This window comes from Bubalus bubalis, chromosome 7 (genome assembly GCF_019923935.1).
Source record: "Bubalus bubalis isolate 160015118507 breed Murrah chromosome 7, NDDB_SH_1, whole genome shotgun sequence".
In the NCBI taxonomy this organism is placed as follows: domain Eukaryota; kingdom Metazoa; phylum Chordata; class Mammalia; order Artiodactyla; family Bovidae; genus Bubalus; species Bubalus bubalis.
This window is the reverse complement of record NC_059163.1, coordinates 33169331-33195617: the sequence shown is the minus strand read 5'-3', so window position 1 is coordinate 33195617 and position 26287 is coordinate 33169331. Positions and strand designations below refer to the sequence as shown.

Below are 26287 nucleotides of genomic sequence, written 5' to 3'. Positions count from 1 at the left end.
TGTTATACTCTAGGGAAAGACTATAATGAAAAAGTTACTTAGTATGTGCAAAAAGACTTAGTACACCTTGTAGAGGTGTTTCATAAACATTCAGTATATATCTGGTAATAAATTATTTTCATTTTTGGACAGCAGCTTTACAGTACTAAAGATTAAGAAATGTATAAAGATACTAGAGAGATGTACTTTTACATAAAAACCACCAAATGAAGCCTATAGCTCTTAAAAAAGAAGAAACTGTGATTCTTATGGTACTCATTTATTGTATTTGTGCTAAAATAAAAATAATACTACTTTTAAAACAAAATTGTCCACTGTCACTGTGCTATTATTATCAATATATTCTCAAAATGTTTTCTTTCCAAAGTTACCATGAAGCAAAAGGGGGAAAATATATACATCATAGTTATGATATTAATAATAATAATATTGAAATTAATGCATATCCTGAAATAATTTGGAAATCAAATATTCCTGGTTTTAGAAAATTTGGCTTTTCTACAGGAATGTCCCAACGTATATCTTCTAAATCAATTACGTTATGATTTTACATTCTTCTAAATAACATAACAACCAAAAGAACTAATAATATACCTATATTTATAAGTGATTCCTCTCATTCTAATGAGTAGCTCTTCCAAAATTGGTCCACTATCCCTAAACCTGAGATAAACCTTTTCCCTAAAAACCACAGAGAAAAAACTCAATGTGACACTCAAAATGGTTACTGATGACTGTTTTCAAAGTGTTGAACAGTCTTACTCCTCATTGTATTTATATGAAGACTTATTTGTCTTCATATGAGAACTTCTCTAAGAAGAGTATCTAGAAAAACAAAACTATACTTAAAAAGGATTATTAATGACTTGCTTCAAAGCATTGAGCAAATCTGTTCTTAACATTTTCCAAGTCCAATCTGACGGCTGCTCCCTTGGCCTTCATATGAGTGATGTTATCATTTTGATCAGCAAACAAAGGAAGGCCCACCATAGGGATCCCATGGTAGATCACCTTGTAAATGCCATTGGTTGCACCACGAGTTATGAAAGCTTTGGTTTTTGGATGGCCTAGGGTTGAGTGAATTTCAGTAGAATTATTAACTTTAAGTCTTAGAAATAAAATGGGTATTATAAGGCACTGAAAGAAGCAGTGTCTTTTAGATAACAGATGATGATACATGGGAAACTGCATTTAAACTGCTTTCAGAACTCAGAGCAAGAATCCATTAAGTCTGTTGAAGAGGTAAGTGAAGACTTTCTGAAAAGAGTGCTTTGTCACTTTAATTCCACAAGTGAATCCAAGATTGGCAAGTGAAGAAATGGAAAGAACAGTCTGGATAAAAGGAAGCACATGAACAAAAAAACCAGGGAAGGGCATGTCAGAAATATTCTCTCTTAAAGAAATACTGAAGCTATTCAGATAAGAAGGGAGTCAAGGCAACAGGAAGCATAATTGTAGTGGGAATGCAAGCAGAGGGAGGAAAAAACAAATTTTATCATGAAATGTGACATGGAATGCCCACATTTTATGTACTTATTACTGTTTCTATGCAGCCATGACCTTTCACACATAACGGCATAGACAAATGAGATTTTTCAATGACAAGTATAAATATTTGAGAAATCATTAGGTGGTCTTCACTCTGGTGCAAAAACAGTCACAGATTACTAATAACTTGCAATTTACTTTATTTCATATACTAGCTCTCAAATTTAATAGTTACTGGTTTATTTCTTTTTGACTGTTATAGAAGGGAGCTAACTTATATCCACTTAATGTAACTCATTATTTCATTAGAGTTTTTATTTATTTATTTATAGAAAGGAAAGTGCATACAGTCATGCATGCAATGAGAAATATTTTTACAAATTGATGTAATTGTGTCCAATTCTTTCTGACTCCATGGACTGTAGCCTGCCAGGCTCCTCTGTCCATGGGTTTCTCCCAGCAAGAATACTGGAGTGGGTTGCCACTTCCTTCTCCAGAGGATCTTCTTGACCCAGGGATCAAATCCATGTCTTCTGCATTGCAGGCAGATTCTTTACCATCTGAGCTATAGGGAAGTCTCTAATTTATCAATAATCAATTTAACTTATGCTGCGTAGGAAGTATAAGTTCTTTTAGATTGCAAATTGTTAAGCCCTACTTCCAACAAATATGGCAACTGGTAGTATCTTACATGAATCCAGAGTATTAGCACTATTACTAGTTTCAAAATTGTTTGAATTTAGAAAAGAAAACCATGTTACTACTTTTAAATATCAATAAGGCTGTTGAAAAAGTTCCAAAATGATGTTGCTAAAATTTATTGAATCAGTCCTGAACATTTTGACAATGAGGCACAAAGCATTGACAGCACTGATTAATGTGGTTTGCTTGCCCAGTACCAAAATAAGATAACCAACTTTGATTCCCAAGCAATTCCTTTAACTGTATTTTAATTTACTAGCATTTGACTAATACTTGTCATGTGAATGTAAAATAACTTTAAGTTCTCAGCAAAAAATTAGTGTAGGTGCTTAGAAGAAAACTATAATATCAGATAGCAAACTAAAAAGTAGTTCACAAATTTCCAAAACGATATTTTACATAGTAGAAGATAACACTCAAGGGTATTTTACATAGTAGAAAATACATTACTACTATATTTTATGGAGGAGGAGGCAACTGAATCTTTTCCATGCCAGTCTTCCTCATACTTCTTACAGCCTCTTTTCCTTCCTCAATTTGGAGGAGAAACCGAGTCCACTAGGAGTCAGACTTTACAATGGGCAGGGTTCATTCTAAGGGCAGGACCCCATCTTCACACTTTGGTCTTTGATCTGACAGGGCCCAGTCAAACAGGGATGTTATGTTTCTCTTTCTCTAAATCACTGTGGCTGGTTGGATGTCTGGAGGCAGTTTGTGGGGCCCTGACCATCCTTTCTTTACCTAGGTAGCTCCCTGAAAAGCACACTGAATAGCGCACTAAAATTTAGAGGAAATAAAAGGGGCCAGGATTACCTCGCAAGTATAAATTGCATGGCACATTTCAGGCTTTTATCAAAATTAACATTATTGTGCTACTATGGTTACTGGATCATCAAAAAAGCAAGAGAGTTCCAGAAAAACATCTATTTCTGCTTTATTGACTATGCCAATGCCTTTGACTGGATTACAATAAATTGAGGAAAATTCTGAAAGAGATGGGAATACCAGACCACCTGACCTGCCTCCTGAGAAACCTGTATGCAGGTCTGGAAGCAACAGTTAGAACTGAACATGGAACAACAGACTGGTTCCAAATAGGAAAAGGAGTAGGTCAAGGCTGTATATTGTCACCCTGCTTATTTAACTTATATGCAGAGTACATCATGAGAAATGCTGGGCTGGAGGAAGACAAACTGGAATCAAGATTGCCGGAAGAAATATCAATAACCTCAGGTATGCAGATGATACCACCCTTATGGCAGAAAGTGAAGAGGAACTAAAGAGACTCTTGATGAAAGTGAAAGAGGAGAGTGAAAAAGTTGGCTTAAAGCTCAACATTCAGAAAACTAAGATCATGGCATCCGGTCCCATCACTTCATGGCAAATACATGGGGAAACAGTGGAAACAGTGGCTGACTTTATTTTTCTGGGCTCCCAAATCACTGCAGATGGTGACTGCAGACATGAAATTAAAAGACACTACTCCTTGGAAGGAAAGTTATGTCCCACCTAGACAGCATATTCAAAAGCATAGACATTACTTTGTCAACAAAGGTCCGTCTAGTCAAGGCTATGGTTTTTCCAGTAGTCGTGTATGGATGTGAGAGTTGGACTATAAAGGAAGCTGAGTGCTGAAGAATTGATGCTTTTGAACTGTGGTGTTGGAGAAGACTCTTAAGAGTCCCTTGGACTGCAAGGAGATCCAACCAGTCCATCCTAAAGGAAATTAGTACTGGGTGTTCATTGGAAGGACTGATGTTGAAGCTGAAACTCCAATAGTTTGGCCACCTGATACAAAGAGCTGACTCATTTGAAAAGACCCTGATGTTGGGAAATATTGACGGCGGGAGGACAAGGGGATGACAGAGGATGAGATGGTTGGATGGCATCACCGACTCAATGGACATGGGTTTGGGTGGACTCTGGGAGTTGGTGATGGACAGGGAGGCCTGGCGTGCTGCAGTTCATGGGATCACAAAGAGTCAGACACGACTGAGCGACTGAACTGACTGACTGATGTTTACTGTTAAAATTTAACTTCTGAGAACATCTGTATGTGTACTGTATCCTTATGAGTCCTTCAAGATAAAGGAGTAAATAACAGGGCATAATTTGGCAATTTCTGTACTTTCCCACCCTACTATTATAATACCAGAATTCATAATGCATCTCTTAAATATACTTCTTTCTTATCACAATATTACTTCAAAATTCTCATCAGTCAAAGACACTCTGTGCTACTTTAGCACTTGCTGTATATATTTTGGTTTTTATATATATATCTGAGGGGCTTCCATGCTGGCTCAATGGTAAAGAATCCGCTTGCAATGCGGGAGACACAGTTCAGTCCCTGGGTTGGGAAGATCCTGTGGAGAAGAAAATGGCAGTCCAATTTATTATTCTTGCCTGGGAAATCCCACAAACAGAGAAGCCTGGCAGGCTACAGTCCGTGGGGCCACAAAAGAGTTGGATACAACTTAGTGACTAAGCAATAGCAACAACAGAAATATTTGAGATAAGCTGAAGCTATTAAATGGTTTACCTTTCTTACAGAAGATGTCTAAAATCTGACCTTTTATAGAGTGTAACCAAGTTATTAAATATTTATTTATTTATTTTAATTAAAGGCTAATTACTTTACAATATTGTATTGGTTTTGCCATACATCAACATGAATCTACCACAGGTGTACACGTGTTCCCAATCCTGAACCCCCCTCCCACCTCCCTCCCCATAAAGAAAAACACCAACTTATTAAATATTAATAGTTGCCCACTATTAAGTTACTGTGCATACCTTTTGTGGAATCTGGGCACGGGCTGATGTAATAATATTAGCTCTTTCTTCTGACATGTTAGAAGTTTTCTTCTAACAATTGACCCCAAAGAAAACACCACAATACCATTTTCTCCAGAGCTCTGCACAAGCTCTTTCATTTCCTGTGAAAAAAAGCATTTGCTCCATCACAAAAGAGCAACAGCATAGGAAACATTTGTTGAAGGATGACTACAAACAGTTAAAGAGAAAATCTGATATTTTGAGGAATTATTAGAGTTGTGGCTGTTTTTCACAATATTGTGGTAAAATACATATAAAGTTTACCACCTTAACTACTCCTAAGTGTATAGCTTAGTAAAGTATATTCATATTCTGCAACCAATCTCCAGAACTTTCTCATTTGGCAAAAGTGGTAGTCTATGTCCATTAAGGAACTCCATTTTCCTCTTTCCCCAGCCCCTGGCAACCTTCATTCTTCTCTATGTTTCTACTAATTTGACTAGTTTGGATACCTCATATCAGTTGAGTTTTACAGTATTTGTTTTTTTTTTGTGATTTACTTATTTCACTCATGTAAGATTCTTCATTGTGACAAATGTCAAAATTTTCTTTTAAAACCTGAGTAATATTTCATTGTTTGTAGATACCACATTTTGTTTATGGATTTATCTGTTGATGGACACTTTGGTTGCTTCAGCCTCTTGGCTCTTGTGAATAGTGCTTTCGTGAATGTGGTGTGCAAATATCTTGGGATCCTAATATCAATTCCTTTGGATACATGCCCAGAAGAGGAATTTCTGGACTATAATTATATTTTCAAATTTTTGAGGAATATCCAAATTGTCTTCAGTAATAGCTGTCTTTTAAGACTTCACTCCTTAGGTCCTTGAGAAGTATATGTGAGATTTGAAGACAGTTTTTTCTATTAGGTATATTTGTGGGAATGTTTGTGTGTGTGTGTGTGTGTGTGTGTGTGTGTATGTGTGTGTGTGTGTGTAAGCAAGTGTGTGTGTGTGTGTGTGTGTGTAAGCAAGAAATGAGATACAGCCAGTACACATAGTAATGAGGGGATAATATAGTCTTAACACGATTATACTTAGACTCTTTATCAGTAATGTTATCAATTACTAGCATAGATTCTTAGCAGAAGGGATGACCACAGGATCTTAAGTCACCTTTAATTCTTTATTGTTGTAGTTCTACTACATTATCTGTTTACTCCAATCAGACTTTCTAGGGAATTATTTTAGCTTAGTCATTACTGTTTCACTTCTCTGACTATGAGCATTAAGAAAGAATTATAATATAAATGACTTTATCAGTTGGTCAGCTCTGTAATTTTTATGCCTTACTTTAAACTCTTCCAGAATTTCTAAATACTCTATCTAAATCACTAATCACTGACATTGAAGAGTCTGGTATTATGGTTTGGAAGTTCTGTAAAGCAATCCTTTGAGTCCTATTTATATATGACCCAGAGATATGCCCATGTCGTTACATATTTCAGTGACCATATTGCTGAGTTTGTTTACATATTACACCCTTTGCCCTGAGCTCATATTGTATGATCAATGTCACAGTCGGCTGTGCTATATGCAACTGCTGTGAGGGACTCTTGCCATCATCTCAATGGGTACCCCAGAGAGCACCTGCTCCCCAGTGGGACAACATTATCCTGATACAAAATAAATAGGAACATCACATTAAAAAGCTATAAGACAATATCCAGGATGAATATACATGCAAAAATTCTCATCCAAATATCAGTAAACCAAATTCAAGAATACATTAAGAGGACCATATAGCCTGACCAAGTGAGATTTATCCCTGAGAGGAAAGGATAGTTCAACATACCAAAATCAAATGTAATACTTTATACCAATAGAATACAAGACAAAATAACTTGATCATCTCAGTAAATTTGACAAAACAAAAAAATCCTTTTATGATTAAAAACCCTCAACATAGTGGATATAGAAAGAACATACCTCAATAATAACAGCTGTATATGACAAATCCGAAGGTAACATTATACACAATGGTGAAAAGTTAAAGGATTTTATCTAAGATCAGAAACAAGACCAGGAGGCCCACTCCCACACTTAGTCAGCTTAACCTAGAAGTTCTTGCTAGAACAACTAGGTAAGACAAAGGAATCAAAGGATCCAAATCAAAAAGGATGAATAAAAATTATCACTTTTTGCAGATGACAAATTTTTTTTGTATAGAAAATCTCAGACAGTCAACCATAAAACTGAACTAATCAACAAATTAAGTAAAGTTGCAAGATATAAGGAGAAGGCAATGGCACCCAACTCCAGTACTCTTGCCAGAAAAATCCCATGGACGGAGGAGCCTGGTAGGCTGCAGTCCATGGGGTCTCTAAGAGTCGGACATGACTGAGTGACTTCCCTTTCACTTTTCACTTTCATGCACTGGAGAAGGAAATGGCAACCCACTCCAGTATTCTTGCCTGGAGAATCCCATGGATGGAGGAGCCTGATGGGCTGCTGTCTATGGGGTCGCACAGAGTTGGACATGACTGAAGCCACTTAGTAGCAGCAGCAGCAGCAGCAGCAGCAGCAGCAAGATATAAAATCAACATACAGAAATCAGTTGTATTTCTGTATACTAACAATGAAACATCTGAAAAAAAAGTATCTCATTCACAATAGCATCAAGAATAAGAAAATAGCTATAAATAAATTTAACCAGTGAAGTGAAAGATCCGTATAATGATAACTACAAGACTTTGTTGAAAGAAATAGAATAAAACACAAAGAAATAGTTAAGTGTCCACACTATCCAAAGCCAAAGATAACACACCTCTCAATTTCAAATTATACTACAAAGTTACAGTATTTAAAACAATATGGAATTGGCCTAAAAATAGACACATAGGACAAGGGAACAGAATACAGGATCCAGAATTAAATCCTTGCATGTACAGTCAACTAATATTCAACAATGAAGGCAAGAGCACCCAATCTTGAAAGGTTAGTCTCTTCTTTCTCTTCTGAGGAAACTAGATTAACACATGCAAAAAAAAAAAAAAAAAAAAAAAAAAAGAATGAAATAAGACCCCTAACTTACACCACTCACAAAAATTATTCGAAAATGGAACAATGGTTTAAATATAAGACCAAAAATCATAACACTCCTAAAAGAAACTCTTTTTTTTTTTTTTTGGATATGACATCAAAATCACAACAAAAGAAAAAGAAGTCAACTAAGTGGTACTAAATCAAACATAAAAGTTTCTGCACAGCAAAAGAAACAATCGGTAAGATAAAAATGCAACCTACAGTATAGGAGAAAAATACTGCAAACCACACATGAAAAGAGGCATTAACATCTTATTTATATATAATATATATAATATAAATAATTATATATATATATAACTCATACATCTCAATAATCAAAAAATTCATTGCAATTAGCAGATAGACAGGATAGACATTTTTCCAGAGGTACCCAAATGGCCAGCAGGTATATGAAGAGATGTTTAACATCACTGATATTCAGGGTAATGGAAATCAAAACCTCAATGAGATACCATCTCACAACTGTTAGAAAGTCTACCATCAAGAATATAAGTGATACATGTTGATGAGATGTGGAGAAAAGGAAATGTAAATTTGTTGAGTGTCTATGGAAAATAAAATGAAGTTTTCTACAAAATTAGAAATAGATCTATTATGTGATCCAGAAATTTCACCTCTGGGTATATACCTAAAGAAAGCAAAAGCAGTGTAGTGAAGAGATATATGCTTCTATGTTTGTTGTAGCATTATTCATGGACCAAGGGGAAAATTCCAGTCCCTTATAATGAAAAAACAAAATGGCTGTCTGAGCAGGCCTTAGAAATAGCTGTGAAAGGAAGAGAGGCAAAAAGTAAAGGAGAAAAGAAAAGATATACCCATTTGAATGCAGAGTTCCAAAGAATAGCAAGGAAAGATAAGCCTTCCTTAGTGATCAATGCAAAGAAATAGAGGAAAACGATAGAATGGTAAAGACTAGAGATCTCTTCAAGAAAATTAGAGATACCAAGGGAATGTTTCATGCAAAGACAGGCTCAGTAAAGGACAGAAATGGTAGGGTCATAACAGAAGCAGAAGATATTAAGAAGAGGTGGCAAGAATACACAAAAGAACTGTGCAAAAAAGATCTTCACAACACAGATAATCACAATGGTGTGATCACTCACCTAGAACCAGACTTATTGGAGTGCAAAGTCAAGTGGCTTTTAGGAAGCATCACTATGAACAAAGCTAGTGGAGGTGATGGAATCCCAGTGGAGCTATTTCAAATCCTAAAAGATGATGCTGTGAAAATGCTGCATTCAATATGCCAGCAAATTTGGAAAACTCAGCAGTGGCCACAGGACTGGAAAAGATCAGTTTTCATTCCAATCCCTAAGAAAGGCAATAACAAAGAATGCTCAAACTACCACACAATTTCACTCATCTCACATGCTAATTAAATAATGCTCAAAATTCTCCAAGCCAGGCTTCAACCATAGGTGAACCGTGAACTTGCAGATGTTCCAGCTGGTTTCAGAAAAGGCAGAGAACCAGAGATCAAATTGCCAACATCCTCTGGATCGTTGAAAAGGCAAGAGAGTTCTAGAAAAACATCTGTTTCTGCTTTATTGACTATGCCAAAGCCTTTGACTGTGTGAATCACAATAAACTGTGGGAAATTATTCAAGAGATGGGAATACCAGACCACCTGACCTGCCTCTTGAGAAACCTGTATGCAGGTCAGGAAGCAACAGTTAGAACTGGACATGGAACAACAGACTGGTTCCAAATAGGAAAAGGAGTACGTCAAGGCTGTATATTGTTACCCTGCTTATTTAACTTACATGCAGAGTACATCCTGAGAAACCCTGGGCTGGATGAAGCACAAGCTGGAATCAAGATTGCAGGTAGAAACATCAATAACATCAGATATGCAGATGACACCACCCTTATGGCAGAAAGTGAAGAGGAACTAAAGAGCCTCTTGATGAAAGTGAAAGAGGAGAGTGAAAAAGTTGGCTTAAAGCTCAACATTCAGAAAACTAAGATCATGGCATCCAGTCCCATCACTTCATGGCAAATAGATGGAGAAACAGTGGAAACAGTGACAGATTTTATTCTTTTGGGCTCCAAAATCACTGCAGATGGTGACTGCAACCATGAAATTAAAAGATGCTTACTCCTTGGAAGAAAAGTTATGACCAACTTAGACAGCATATTAAAGAGCAGAGACATTACTTTGCCAACAAAGGTCCATCTAGTCAAGGCTATGGTTTTTCCAGTAGTCATGTATGGATGTGAGAGTTGGACTATAAATAAAGCTGAGTGCCAAAGAATTGATGCTTTTGAACTATGGTGTTGGAGAAGACTCTTGAGAGTCCCTTGGACTGCAAGGAGATCCAACCAGTCCATCCTAAAGGAAATCAGTCTTGAATGTTCATTGGAAGACTGATGTTGAGGCTGAAACTCCAATACTTTGGCCACCTGATATGAAAAACTGACTCACTGGAAAAGACCCTGAGGCTGGGAGAGATTGAAGGTGGGAGGACAAGGGGATGACAGAGGATGAGATGGTTGGATGGCGTCACCGACTCAATGGACATGAGTTTGAGTAAACTCTGGGAGTTGGTGATGGACAGGGAGGCCTGGAGTGGTGCAATCAATGGGGTTTCAAAGAATCGGACACGACTGAGTGACTGAACTCGAATGAACTGAAGGGAAAAAACCTAAGTGCCCATCACTTGATGAATGCATAGAGAAGATCTGAAATACACACACACACACACACACACAGGCACAGACGTAGAATAATATGCATCCATGGGAAAGAAATTTTGTCATATTTGATAACATGGATGGACTTTGACAAAATTATGCTAGAATTTGTACATTCATTCAAATCTTTTATCTACTTCTATAATTAAATATACATTATGACATATATTTTGAAAATTGTAATCTAACTTATATTCTTTTTTATCCTACAGGAAAATTATGATCTTATTATGTTATTTTCCACTTGTTTCCAAATAAGTCTCATATGTAGATGATTTAGGGTAATTAAGTATTCTTTGATAGTTCAATTATAATGGTATGATGTGCACATTGATACATTGTTTAATCATTGCTTAATACTGGATATTTAGATTGCTTCCTGTGTTGACTCTTATGAATTACTGCCCAAAATATTGTTTTTGCACATCTTGATAATTTTTTTCTATATCATTTCATAGGAGTATATTGTGAAGCCAAAGGCTATAAGCATTTTTAAGATTCGGGACACATTTTGCCAAACATCTTGTTTCTTCAAAAAGTACAGAAATTTTCTGAAAACCTAATAATTAATGGAAAAGGTGATAGTTTGAAAGAACAGTTTCTCTGTATAATAAAGTCTTCACAATCATTGACTTGGATTCTAATCTCATTTCTCCAACTTAATAACAACACATATTATTAGTAATTATTGTGATTTACTGCTATTTATCTTTCTCTTTTACCTTCTTCCTCTCCTGCTAATCTCTTCTCCTATTAGCATTGTCACTTTCCTGAAATGAGAGTGGGGAAATCTTTTAAAAAATGGAGTTAGGTAGCACATAACTTTCACTAATCTTATCTCAGCTTTTGGACATGCTGAAAGTTATCAGAGATAACCCAAGCTTTTGTAATCAAAAATGATATTGTGTTTTACCTTTGAAAAAGATGTTTCATTTTTCCACCAATAAGAGACAAGAAGCATTTCTTAAGCCATTACAAAATAGTTCACATATTAGATTCTTGCTTTCCTTCACATGGACTGTCATGTCATCCTAAACTGAAGAGAGTTTTTTATAATTTGAAAATATGGGCAATTTTAAGATTAATGTATGAATAATTATTTGGTCCTTATTACATGTGCAGAATTTATGGTTCTTATGTATGCAGTGTAAATTCTATCAGGCAGCTATGATGTTGAGACCTACATTCTTTTAAGGGAGATTTTCTGATGTTTTCTTTAGGCTTAGTATAGGCAGAAAACACCTGGTTATTAGAATAAATGAGAATAAATTCTCCCTTTTATGCTGTAAGATGTAAAACCCTGGAGTTTTTAATGAGGAATGGTTTAAATGCTGGTGTGAAGGTGAGGAAATGTTGGATTTTGTTGCAAAAATTGTTAGGTCATACATTTCATACATTTATATTGTTGAATAATTTTTTTAAAAGCTAAAGCACTGGTGAAAATCCTCAACCCTTACAAAAAAAACTATTGCATTTTATCTTGCTCATCTGTTTGGAAAAACCTTAAAAAATTCTTAACATTATAATTTTAAATTGAATATACTCATTAGACTCTTGAGAGTCCCTTGGACTGCAAGGAGATCCAACCAGTCCATCCTAAAGGAGATCAGTCCTGAGTGTCCATTGGAAGGACTGATGTTGAAGCTGAGACTCCAATACTTTGGCCACCTGATATGAAGAACTCACTCATTGGAAAAGACCCTGATGCTGGGAAAAATTGAAGACAGGAGGAGAAGGGGACAACAGAGGATGAGATTGTTGGATGGCATCACCGACTCAATGGAGATGAGTTTGAGTAAACTCTGGGAGTTGGTGATGGACAGGGAGGCCTGGGGTGCTGTGGTCCATGGGGTCACAAAGAGTCAGACACAACTGAGTGACTGAACTGAACTGATTATATTTCATTTAACTTAATTTTATTAAATGTATTAAATTTTTTGATTACCTTTATATTTTAACATAAAACATTAAAAAATTTACTTTTTTTTTTTTTAAATTTTATTTTATTTTTAAACTTAACATAACTGTATTAGATTTGCCAAATATCAAAATGAATCCGCCACAGGTATACATGTGTTCCCCATCCTGAACCCTCCTCCCTCCTCCCTCCCCATTCCATCCCTCTGGGTCGTCCCAGTGCACCAGCCCCAAGCATCCAGTATCGTGCATCGAACCTGGACTGGCAACTCATTTCATACATGATATTTTACATGTTTCAATGCCATTCTCCCAATTCTTCCCACCCTCTCCCTCTCCCACAGAGTCCATAAGACTGTTCTATACATCGGTGTCTCTTTTGCTGTCTCGTACACAGGGTTATTGTTACCATCTTTCTAAATTCCATATATATGCGTTAGTATACTGTATTGGTGTTTTTCTTTCTGGCTTACTTCACTCTGGATAATAGGATCCAGTTTCATCCACCTCATTAGAACTGATTCAAATGTATTCTTTTTAATGGCTGAATAATACTCCATTGTGTATATGTACCACAGCTTTCTTATCCATTCATCTGCTGATGGACATCTAGGTTGCTTCCATGTCCTGGCTATTATAAACAGTGCTGCGATGAACATTGGGGTACTCGTGTCTCTTTCCCTTCTGGTTTTCTCAGTGTGTATGCCCAGCAGTGGGATTGCTGGATCATAAGGCAGTTCTATTTCCAGTTTTTTAAGGAATCTCCACACTGTTCTCCATAGTGGCTGTACTAGTTTGCATTCCCACCAACAGTGTAAGAGGGTTCCCTTTTCTCCACACCCTCTCCAGCATTTATTACTTGTAGACTTTTGGATCGCAGCCATTCTGACTGGTGTGAAATGGTATCTCATAGTGGTTTTGATTTGCATTTCTCTGATAATGAGTGATGTTGAGCATCTTTTCATGTGTTTGTTAGCCATCTGTATGTCTTCTTTGGAGAAATGTCTATTTAGTTCTTTGGCCCATTTTTTGATTGGGTCATTTATTTTTCTGGAGTTGAGCTGGAGGAGTTGCTTGTATATTCTCGAGATTAGTTGTTTGTCAGTTGCTTCATTTGCTATTATCTTCTCCCATTCTGAAGGCTGTCTTTTCACCTTGCTAATAGTTTCCTTTGATGTGCAGAAGCTTTTAAGGTTAATTAGGTCCCATTTGTTTATTTTTGCTTTTATTTCCAATATTCTGGGAGGTGGGTCATAGAGGATCCTGCTGTGATGTATGTCAGAGAGTGTTTTGCCTATGTTCTCCTCTAGGAGTTTTATAGTTTCTGGTCTTACATTTAGATCTTTAATCCATTTGGAGTTTATTTTTGTGTATGGTGTTAGAAAGTGTTCTAGTTTCATTCTTTTACAAGTGGTTGACCAGAGTTCCCAGCACCACTTGTTAAAGAGATCAATTTTTTGATTACCTTTATATTTTAACATAAAACATTAAAAAATTTACTTTTAAACAACTCCCTAGAATATCTACTCTCTAGGACTTTACTGGATTATATAATCTTGATGTATTGGAAAACTGATTTCTAAATATCAATTCACAAATAAAATCCAAGTGGCTGGTGCACATTGGGCTATTGATAGTATGTTATAGTAACAAAATTACAATAATGACAATATTATTGTAATTTTGTTACTATAATGTACTATCAATAACAATAGTTAATATTTCTTCTGGATCACTGAATATGTGTCAGAAACATTTTAGGTACTGCATACCTACTAAAATTTTTTTTTCCTAAAATAACAATATGAGGTTGGTACTGTTGTTATGTTAGTGTGCTTATATCTCTATGAACATTGTAGTCTAGTTTTCCATCCTTCTTGTCTGTATCTTGCCTGCTAAACGATGGCCATTTCCACTCTAGCCCCTTTACAACCCAACACAGTGACTAAATCTTGTGTTTCTTTTAAATGTGATTATCTCTCTCCCTTTCTTAACCTTTTTAATTTTCTCTGTAGTGCTCCTACTAGATGTTTCAAACTCCTTATACTTATCTGTCTCCAGCTTACCTCTCTAGCATCATCTGCTTCTTTACTCAGCCTCTTCCTGTTTAGACCAAACTTAGACTTCTTGGGAACTGTCATTACTACTCCACCTGTTTTTCTTTCCTGTCTTCCCCTGCACATGCCCTATCCCTTCTGTTTTTTCCTAAATATCCTTCAGATCTCACCTTAATAACAGTGCCTCAGAGATAATTTCTGTGATTCACTCTGGATATTTCTTTAGTGTTGTGGTCTTTTCTTATTATAATAATTTTCACACAATTTTTGTGTGCTGCTATTCTATCTTTTACTTCCCTGGTTGCTCAGAGAGTAAAGCGTCTGCCTTCAATGTGGAAGACCTGGGTTCGATCCCTGGGTCAAGAAGATCCCCTGGAGAAGAAAATGGCAACCCACTCCAGTATTCTTGCCTGGAGAATCCCATGGACAGAGGAGCCTGGTAGGCTACAGTCCACAGGGTTGCAAAGAGTCAGACACGACTGAATGACTTTACTTTCCCATTCTATCTTTCCACGTAGAGTATCAGGTGGCAGAAACTGTGCCTACACATCTCTGCATTGCAGAACTTATTTCTGGAACATGCTAGTCACCATTATAATTATTTTTGAATGAATGTCTGATGCTTGATTATGTGTTCAATAATGAATTCATGATTTGATCAGCATATTCTCAAAGTCTCATGGGTTTATCATTTCCCCAGGATACCCTCCTTCCCAGTTTATTCTTTTTTTTTTTAATTTATTTTATTTTTTAACTTAACAATATTGTATTGGTTTTGCCATATATCAGTATGAATCCGCCACAGGTATACATGTGTTCCCCATCCTGAACCGTCCTCCCTCCTCCCTCCCCGTACCATCCCTCTGGGTCGTCCCAATGCACCAGCCCCAAGCATCCAGTATCGTGCATCGAACCTGGACTGGCGACTTGTTTCATATATGATATTATACATGTTTCAATGCCTTTCTCCCAAATCATCCTACCCTCGCCCTCTCCTACCGAGTCCAAAAGACTGTTCTATACATCAGTGTCTCTTTTGCTGTCTCGTATACAGGGTTATTGTTACCATCTTTCTAAAGTCCATATATATGTGTTAGTATACTGTATTGGTGTTTTTCTTTCTGGCTTATTTCACTCTGTATAATAGGCTCCAGTTTCATCCACCTCATTAGAACTGATTCAAATGTATTCTTTTTAATGGCTGAGTAATATTCCATTGTACATATGTACCACAGCTTTCTTATCCATTCATCTGCTGATGGACATCTAGGTTGCTTCCATGTCCTGGCTATTATAAACAGTGCTGCAATGAACTTTGGGGTACACGTGTCTCTTTCAATTCTGGTTTCCTCGGTGTGTATGCCCAGCAGTGGGATTGCTGGATCATAAGGCAGTTCTATTTCCAGTTTTTTAAGGAATCTCCACACTGTTCTCCATAGTGGCTGTACTAGTTTGCATTCCCACCAACAGTGTAAGAGGGTTCCCTTTTCTCCACACCCTCTCCAGCATTTATTGCTTGTAGACTTTTGGATCGCAGCCATTCTGACTGGCATGAAATGGTACCTCATAGTGGTTTTGATTTGCATTTCTCTGATAATGAGTGGTGTTGAGCATCTTTTCATGTGTTTGTTAGCCATCTGTATGTCTTCTTTGGAGAAATGTCTATTTAGTTCTTTGGCCCATTTTTTGACTGGGTCGTTTATTTTTCTGGAACTGAGCTGTAGGAGTTGCTTGAATATTTTTGAGATTAGTTGTTTGTCAGTTGCTTCATTTGCTATTATTTTCTCCCATTCTGAAGGCTGTCTTTTCACCTTGCTTATAGTTTCCTTTGTTGTGCAGAAGCTTTTAAGTTTAATTAGGTCCCATTTGTTTATTTTTGCTTTTATTTCCAGTATTCTGGGAGGTGGGTCATAGAGGATCCTGCTGTGATGTGTGTCGGACAGTGTTTTGCCTATGTTCTTCTCCAGGAGTTTTCTAGTTTCTGGTCTTACGTTTAGATCTTTAATCCATTTTGAGTTTATTTTTGTGTATGGTATTAGAAAGTGGTCTAGTTTCATTCTTTTACAAGTGGTTGACCAGTTTTCCCAGCACCACTTGTTAAAGAGATTGTCTTTAATCCATTGTATATTCTTGCCTCCTTTGTCAAAGAGAAGGTGTCCATAGGTGCGTGGATTTATCTCTGGGCTTTCTATTTTGTTCCATTGATGTATATTTCTGTCTTTGTGCCAGTACCATACTGTCTTGATGACTGTGGCTTTGTAGTAGAGCCTGAAGTCAGGCAGGTCGATTCCTCCAGTTCCGTTCTTCTTTCTCAAGATTGCTTTGGCAATTCGAGGTTTTTTGTATTTCTATACAAATTGTGAAATTATTTGTTCTAGCTCTGTGAAGAATACCATTGGTAGCTTGATAGGGATTGCATTGAATCTATAAATTGCTTTGGGTAGTATACTCATTTTCACTATATTGATTCTTCTGATCCATGAACATGGTATATTTCTCCATCTATTAGCGTCCTCTTTGATTTCTTTCACCAGTGTTTTATAGTGTTCTATATATAGGTCTTTAGTTTCTTTAGGTAGATATATTCCTAAGTATTTTATTCTTTTCATTGCAATGGTGAATGGAATTGTTTCCTTAATTTCTCTTTCTATTTTCTCATTATTAGTGTATAGGAATGCAAGGGATTTCTGTGTGTTGATTTTATATCCTGCAACTTTACTATATTCACTGATTAGTTCTAGTAATTTTCTGGTGGAGTCTTTAGGGTTTTCTATGTAGAGGATCATGTCATCTGCAAACAGTGAGAGTTTTACTTCTTCTTTTCCAATTTGGATTCCTTTTATTTCTTTTTCTGCTCTGATTGCTGTGGTCAAAACTTCCAAAACTATGTTGAATAGTAATGGTGAGAGTGGGCACCCTTGTCTTGTTCTTGACTTTTCAGTTTATTCTTTAATGATAATAAAATTCACATACTGTGTTTGCATAGAAATAAATGAGTTTTTAGTTGGCAGATCACTTTTGTAAACTTTCTACATCTCATTGAAATCAAATATTCTAAATAAAACAAGCAGACTTATTGAAAATGCAAAATAAACAAAACAAAGCAAATAGGAATATGCCACCTTAGGCAGGGGTTTGGCAGGTTTGCAGTGGAGGTCTCCAACAAATACAAAATTTGGTAGCAGAAGGCAAGGGAATTCAAAATCACAGTAGGTTCAAATGAGCCACATCTCAGCTTTCCCAATTGTCTCTGATAATGTAGTGGGTCTTCTTGAAAGGAAAAACAAAAACAAAAGCAAGAAGGAAGATGAGACAAAATGAGAATGCTACCATGTGAATATTTTAAGTAATTTTTAGAAAGGAGCTTAGAATGAAACAGCCAAAGATGTTTGAAAGTGTCTGTTCTTTGATAAAGCAATTAGATATGTGTATAATGTAATATGCATAAGTGTTCAGTCTCTCAGTCATGTCCAGCTCTTTGAGACCCCATGGACTGTAGCCTGCCAGGCTCCTCTGTCCATGGGATTCTGCAGGCAAGAATAATGGAGTGGGTTGCTGTGTCCTCCTCCAGGGAATCTTCCTAACCCAGGGATCAAACCTGGGTCTCTTGCATCTCCTGCATTGGCAGGCAGATTCTTTACCACCAAGCCACTTGGGAAGCCCTATAATATAATAACATAACAATATAATAATATATTATAATATAATATGGGCTTCCCTTTTTATTCAGCTGGTAAAGAATCCATCTGCAATGCGGGAGACCTAGGTTCTATCCCTGGGTTGGGAAGATGCCCTGGAGAAGGGAAAAGCTACCTACTCCAGTCTTCTAGCCTGGAGAATTCCATGGACTGTATAGTCCATGGGGTCGCAAAGAGCTGGACACGAATAATACAGTATAGAAACTGAGGTAACCAAATAGAAAGAATTTCTAAATCCTACCTAGATACTTGTGCTCCATATATGTGTGTCATTTCTAAATTTAAATGACTTCATCTATCAAGAAATTTTATGGGGTTTCCAGTGATTTTTTTTTAAGTTAAAAAAAAATTTTGTAAGTTGGATATATAATTGCTTGGAGAATTTCCAAGTTATTCAGTTTGTGGCTTGTTACTTCCTGAAATGTTCTGTGTTAGTGACAGTCCATAGGCTTCTACTTTCAGTTCAGTTCAGTTCAGTTGCTCAGTTGTGTCCAACTCTTTGCGACCCCATGGACTGCGGCACGCCAGGTCTCCCTGTCCATCACCAACTCCTAGAGCTTACTAAAATTCATGTCCATTGAGTCAGTAATGCCATCCAACCATCTCATCCTCTGTCATCCCCTTCTCTTCCCACCTTCAATCTCTCCCAGCATCAGGGTCTTTTCAAATGAGCCAGCTCTTCACAGCAGGTGGCTAAATTATTGGAGTTTCAGCTTCAACATCAGTCCTTCCAATGAATATTCAGGACTGATTTCCTTTAGAACTGACTGGTTATATCTCCTTGTTATCCAAGGGACGCTCAAGAGTCTTCTCCAAGACCACAATTCAAATCATTAATTCTTCAGTGCTCATCTTTCTTTATAGTCCAACTCTCACATCCATACATGACCACTGGAAAAACCATAGCTTTGACTAGATGAACCTTTGTTGGCCAAGTTGTCTCTGCTTTTCAATATGCTGTCTACCTTGGTCAAAGCTTTTCTTTTAAGGATCAAGTGTCTTTTAATTTCATGAATGCAGTCACCATGTACAGTGATTTTGGAGCCCAAGAAAATAAAGTCTGTCATTGTTGCCACTGTTTCCCCATCTATTTGCCATGAAGTGATGAGACCAGATACCATGATCTTAGTTTTCTGAATGTTGAGCTTTAAGCCAACTTTTTCACTTTTCTCTTTCACTTTCATCAAGTGGCTCTTTAGTTCTTCTTCACTTTCTGCCATAAGGGTGATGTTATCTAAATATCTGAGGTTATTGATATTTCTCCCAGCAATCTTGATTCCAGCTTGTGCTTTATCTAGCCTGGCATTTCTCATGATGTACTCTGCATATAAGTTAAATAGTTCAGTTCAATTCAGTCACTCAGTCGTGTCCAACTCTTTGTGACCCCATGAACTGCAGCACGCCTGGCCTCCCTGTCCATCACCAACTCCCTGAGTTTACCCAAACTCATGTCCATTGAGTCGGTGATACCATCTAACCATTTCATCCTCTGTCGTCCCCTTCTCCTCCTGCCTTCAATCTTTCCCGACACCAGGGTCTTTTCAAATAAGTCAGCTCTTTGCATCAGGTGGCCAAAATATTGGAGTTTCAGCTTCAACATCAGTCCTTCTAAATAAGCAGGGTGAGAATATACAACTTTGATGTACTCCTTTCCCTATTTGGAACCAGTCTGTTGTTCCATATCCACTTCTAACTATTGCTTCTTGACCTGCATACAAGTTTCTCAGGAGGCAGGTAAGGTGGTCTGGTATTCCCATCTCTTTAAGAGTTTTCCAGTTTGTGGTCATCCACACAGTCAAAGGCTTTGGTATAGTCGATAAAGCAGAAGTAGATATTTTTTTCTGGAACTCTCTTGCTTTTTTGATGACCCAACAGATGTTGGCAATTTGATCTCTGGTTCTACTTTGCCATATAATTTAAGTGTTTCTGTATTATTTATGAGATCAGTGGATCATTTTATATTTTCATTCCATCTTTACACTTACAGGAGAAAAATTATTGGAACTCTATACAAACACAATTTCTGAGGCACCAGAAAAGTTAGGGCTCATCCTAAAAACTAAAAGATAACTTACCTAAGCACTTCGCTGTAAAATAGATTCCATTTGTTTACATTAAATGCCTGGAAACAGAAGTCAAATTAAAATACATATATCATATTTTTTTAGCCTTTCCATGAATGTCATATGGTCATTTAGTTCTGACATAATAACAGGTATCTAGGATGGTGGGAATGGAATTTTTCCACTATATTTTTCAATTGAATAACCAGGGGTGAAACGAAGACTGTACGTTAAAAGTATTTTAAGTATCTCAGCCAGAAACTCACCACAAGTCCAATGACATCTGCAAGAACAACCTTGAATCTTGATTCCTGTAGCTTTATCATAAGTTTTTTGTTTGAAACAACATCTCAAAACTTCATAGTAGTATCAAAATATTCCAAAATTGCATTTTTCAGCATTGAGGAATGTGTTCAAAATGAGTGTTTTGACACATCCATCCACACATCTTGACAAAATGCTTGATAAAATTTTTGTAATCATCGTTAGCTAAAGATGCATGGAAAGCCTCAAACTTAATAGCAGATGGTTTGTTGGGATCAATAAGAATGCAATGAAGATGTCAAAACAGTCAGATCATGACCCCGTGTGACAAGTTGATCCAGAATCATCTTCATTAATCCAATGACTATATTTCACTGGCCATGCCAGCACCTTTCCACAACTTCCAGAGCTAAAGTAGCAAGTCAGCCTTAGCAGTAACAGAAATGACAGACATTTCATAGAAATCTTATTCATATGCAAAAATTGCTGACTTATTTTGCCATTGCTCATGCTTATATCTCCTCATGCTTATGAGGAGGTACCCCATGTCCAAGATCAGAGAAACCCCAGTAAGTGGATAGGTGCTGGAGCGGCAGCTGCACAACACTGAAGTGGCTGTGAGGAGGTACCCCATGACCAAGGGCAAAGGCGAAGTCCCAGAAAGATGGTAGGAGGGGTGAATTTGCATTTTAGAATCGAACCCCATTCCCTCTAGAGATGCTAAGAGGGTTCAAACAAACCTTGTGTGCACCAGGACCCAGGGACCCTACAGAGACAGAGCTGTGTTGAGGGTTTCCTGTGGAGGTACAGGTCAGCAGTGGACTGCCACAGAGTCGTGGACTCTGGATGAGGCAGACCTGGGTGTGGCATAAGCCCTCTTGGAGGAGGTCACCATTAACCCCACCATAGAGCTGCCAGAACTTACACAGGACTGGGAAATAGATTCTTGGAGGGCACAAACAGAACTTTGTGCACCAGGACCCAGGAGAGCAGTGACCCCACAAGAGACTGACCCAGACTTGCCTGGAAGTGTCCATGAGTCTCTAATGGAGGTGTGGGTCAGTCGTGGCCTGCTGCAAGGTTGGGGGCAGTGAGTGTAGCAGTACTGCATGGGATCTTTTGAAGAAGGTCCCATTAACATTACCTCCACTATAGTTTGGCCCCAGGTAAGTAGTAGGGAGGGAACACAGCTCCACCCATCAACAGAAAATTGGATTACAGATTTACTGAAAATGGCCCCGTCCATCAGAACAAGAGCCAGTTTCACCTTCATTCAGTCTCTCTCATCAGGAAGCTTCCATAAGCCTCTTATCCTTCTCTATGAGAGGGCAGACAGAATGAAAACCACAATCACAGAAAACTAACCAATCTAATCACATGGACCACAGCCTTGTCTAAGTCAATGAAACTATGAGCCATGCCATGTAGGGCCACCCAAGATGGACGGGTCATGGTGGAGAGATCTGACAAAGCGTGGTCCACTGGAGAAGGGAATGGCAAACCACTTCAGTTTTCTTGCCTTGAGAATCCCAGGAACAGTATGAAAAGGCAAAAGGATAGGACACTGAAAGAGGAACTCCCCAGGTCAGTAGGTGCCCAATATACTACTGGAAATCAGTGAAGAAATAACTCCAGAAAGAATGAAGAGACAGAGCCAAAGCAAAAACAACACCCAGTTGTGGATGTGACTGGTGATAGAAGCAAGGTCCGATGTTATAAAGAGCAATATTGCATAGGAACCTGGAATGTTAGGTCAATGAATCAAGGCAAATTGTAAGTGGTCAAACAGGAGATGGCAAGAGTGAACATCGACATTTTAGGAATCAGCGAACTAAAATGGACTGGAATGGGTGAATTTAACTCAGATGACCATTATATCTACTACTGTGGGCAAGTATCCCTTAGAAGAAATGGAATAGCCATCATAGTCAATGAAAGAGTCTGAAATGCAGTACTTGGATGCAATCTCAAAAACGACAGAATGACATCTGTTCGTTTCCAAGGCAAACCATTCAATATCATAGTAATCCAAGTCTATGCCCTGACCAATAATACTGAAGAAGCTGAAGTTGAATGGTTCTATGAAGACCTAAAAGACCTTCTAGAACTAACACCCAAAAAAGATGTCCTTTTCATTATAGGGGACTGGAATGTAAAAGTAGGAAGTCAAGAAACACCTGGGGTAACAAGCAAATTTGGCCTGGAGTATGGAATGAAGCAGGGCAAAGGCTAATAGAGTTTTGCCAAGAAAACGCACTGGTCATAGCAAACACCTTCTTCCAACAACACAAGAGAACTCTACACATGGACATCACCAGATGGTCAACACTGAAATCAGATTGATTATATTCTTTTCAGCCAAAGATGAAGAAGCTCTATCAGTTCAGTTCAGTTCAGTTCAGTCACTCAGTCAGTGTCTGACTCTTTGCGACCCCATGAATTGCAGCACACCAGGCCTACCTGTCCATCACCAACTCCCGGAGTTCACTCAAACGCACGTCCATTGAGTCGGTGATGCCATCCAGCCATCTCATCCTCTGTCGTCCCCTTCTCCTCCTGCCCCCAATCCCTCCCAGCATCAGTGTCTTTTCCAATGAATCAACTCTTCACATGAGGTGGCCAAAGTACTGGAGTTTCAGCTTTAGCATCATTCCTTTCAAAGAAATCCCAGGGCTGATCTTCAGAATGGACTGGTTGGATCTCCTTGCAGTCCAAGGGACTCTCAAGAGTCTTCTCCAACAGCACAGTTCAAAAGCATAAATTTTTCAGCGCTCAGCCTTCTTCATAGTCCAACTCTCACATCCATACATGACCACAGGAAAAACCATATATAGAAGCTCTACACAGTCAGCAAAATCAAGAGTGGGAGCTGACTGTGGCTCAGATCATGAACTCCTTATTGCCAAATTCAGACTGAAATTGAAGAAAGTAGGGAAAACCTCTAGACCATTCAGGTATGATCTAAATCAAATCCCTTGTGATTATGCTGTGGAAGTGAGAAATAGATTTAAGGGACTAGATCTGATAGACAGAATACCTGATGAACTATGGATGGAGGTTCGTGACATTGTACAGGAGACAGGGATCAAGACCATCTTTAAGAAAAAAAAAATCCAAAAAGCAAAATGGTTGTCTGAGGAGGCCTTACAAATATCTGTGAAAAGAAGAGAAGCAAAAAGCAAAGGAGAAAAGGAAAGATATGCCCATTTGAATGCAGAGTTCTAAGGAATAGCAAGGAGAGATAAGAAAGACTTCCTTAGTGATCACTGCAAAGAAATAGAGGAAAACAACAGAATGGGAAGACTAGAGATCTCTTCAAGAAAATTAGAGATACCAAGGGAATATTTCATGCAAAGATAGGCTCGATATGGGACAGAAATGGTATGGACCTAACAGAAGCAGAAGATATTAAGAAAAAGTGGCAAGAAAACACAGAAGATATATACAGAAAAGATCTTCAGGACCCAGATAATCACGATGGTGTGATCACTCACTAGAGCCAGACATCCTGGAATATGAAGTCAAGTGGGCCTTAGGAAGAATCACTACGAACAAAGCTAGTGGAGGTGATGGAATTACAGTGGAGCTATTTCAAATCCTAAAAGATGATGCTGTGAAAGTGCTGCATTCAATATGCCAGCAAATCTGGAAAACTCAGCAGTGGCCACAGGACTGGAAAAGGTCAGTTTTCATTCCAATCCCAAAGAAAGGCAATGCCAAAGAATGCTCAAACTACCGCACAATTGCACTCATCTCACACACTAGTAAAATAATGCTCAAAATTCTCCAAGCCAGGCTTCAACAGTAGGTGAACCGTGAACTTCTAGATGTTCAAGATAGTTTCTGAAAAGGCAGAGGAACCAGAGATCAAATTGCCAACATCCTCTGAATCATCAAAAAAGCAAGAGAGTTCCAGAAAAACATCTATTTCTGCTTTATTGACTATGTCAAAGCCTTTGACTGTGTGGATCACAATAAAATGTGGGAAATTCTGAAAGAAATGGAAATATCTCCCCACCTTACTTGCCTCTTTAGAAATCTGTATTCAGGTCAAGAAGCAACAGTTAGAACTAGACATGGAACAACAGACTGGTTCCAAATAGGTAAAGGAGTATGTTAAGTTTGTGTATTTTCACCCTGCTTCTTTAGCTTGTATACAGAGTACATCATGAGAAATGCCAGGATGGATGAACCACAAGCTGGAATCAAGATTGCAGGGAGAAACATCAATAACCTCAGATACACAGATGACACCACCCTTATCGCAGAAAGCAAAGAAGAACTAAAGAGCCTCTTGATAAAAGTGAAAGAGGAGAGTGAAAAAGTTGGTTGAAAGCTCAACATTTGGAAAACTAAGATCATGGCATCTGGTCCCATCACTTCATGGCAAATAGATGGAGAAACAGTGGAACCAGTGACAGACTTTATTTTGGGGGGACTCCAAAATCACTGCAGATGGTGACTGCAGCCATGAAATTAAAATATGCTTACTGCTTGGAAGGAAAGTTATGACCAACCTAGACAGCATATTAAAGAGCAGAGACGTTACTTTGCCAACAAATGTCCTTCTAGTTAAGGCTATGGTTTTTCTGGTAGTCATGTCTGGATATGAGAGTTGGACTATAAAGAAAGCTTAGCACTGAAGAACTGATGCTTTTGAACTGTGGTGTTGGAGAAGACTCTTGAGAGTCCCTTGGACTGCAAGGAGATCCAACCAGTCCATCCTAAAGGAGATAAGTCCTGAATGTTCATTGGAAGGACTGATTTTGAAGCTGAAACTCCAATACTTTGGCCATCTGATATGAAGAACTGACTCATTGGAAAAGACCCTGATGCTGGGAAAGATTGAATGCAGGAGGACTAGGGAACGGCAGAGGGTAAGTTGTTTGGATGTCATCACCGACTCAGTGGAGATGAGTTTGAGTAAATTCTGGGAGTTGGTGATGGACAGGGAGGCCTGGCGTGCTGTAGTTCATGGGGTCGCAAAGTGTTGGATACAACTGAATGACTGAACCGAACTGATGCTTACATCCAAAGAGAAATCAGTCAGGAAGTTAAATTAAAACAGCTCCATCTCAAGTAAATATGTAAATAGCAGATGTAGAAAGCAACTGAAAGGACAAAGTGTAGAACACTTCCAGATTATACAGTGTGTTTAATATTGTTTTGTCAGTCATCACACATTTAAATATTGATGTCCTTGCATAGAACATCAACTATATCTTGTAAGGGATAAAAAGTGTAAAAATAATAGCAAATGAGAGGTTCTTGTGACTGCAGCCCCTTTGACACAGAATTAGAAATAAAGTGACATCAGCAAGTTGGAGGGTTAGGAGGGTCACAACACTTGTATCCCCCATAAAATCTACAAAAACAATAAATGCACAATTAGAAACCATTGAAAAATATATAGAACTAAAATTTAAATTCTCTTCATTGGAAATTCAGTGTAGTCTTTAAGATCATTTTCCCTGTGGTATGCAAATTTACATATATTTACATATGTTTAATTTTATGTC

At 37.9% G+C, this 26287-nt stretch overlaps 1 pseudogene; it reads right to left on the bottom strand.

Moving 5' to 3' along the window:
* Nucleotides 1–786: 786 nt before the first annotated feature.
* On the bottom strand, nucleotides 787–21278 carry LOC102409173 (annotated as a pseudogene).
* Nucleotides 21279–26287: the final 5009 nt, after the last annotated feature.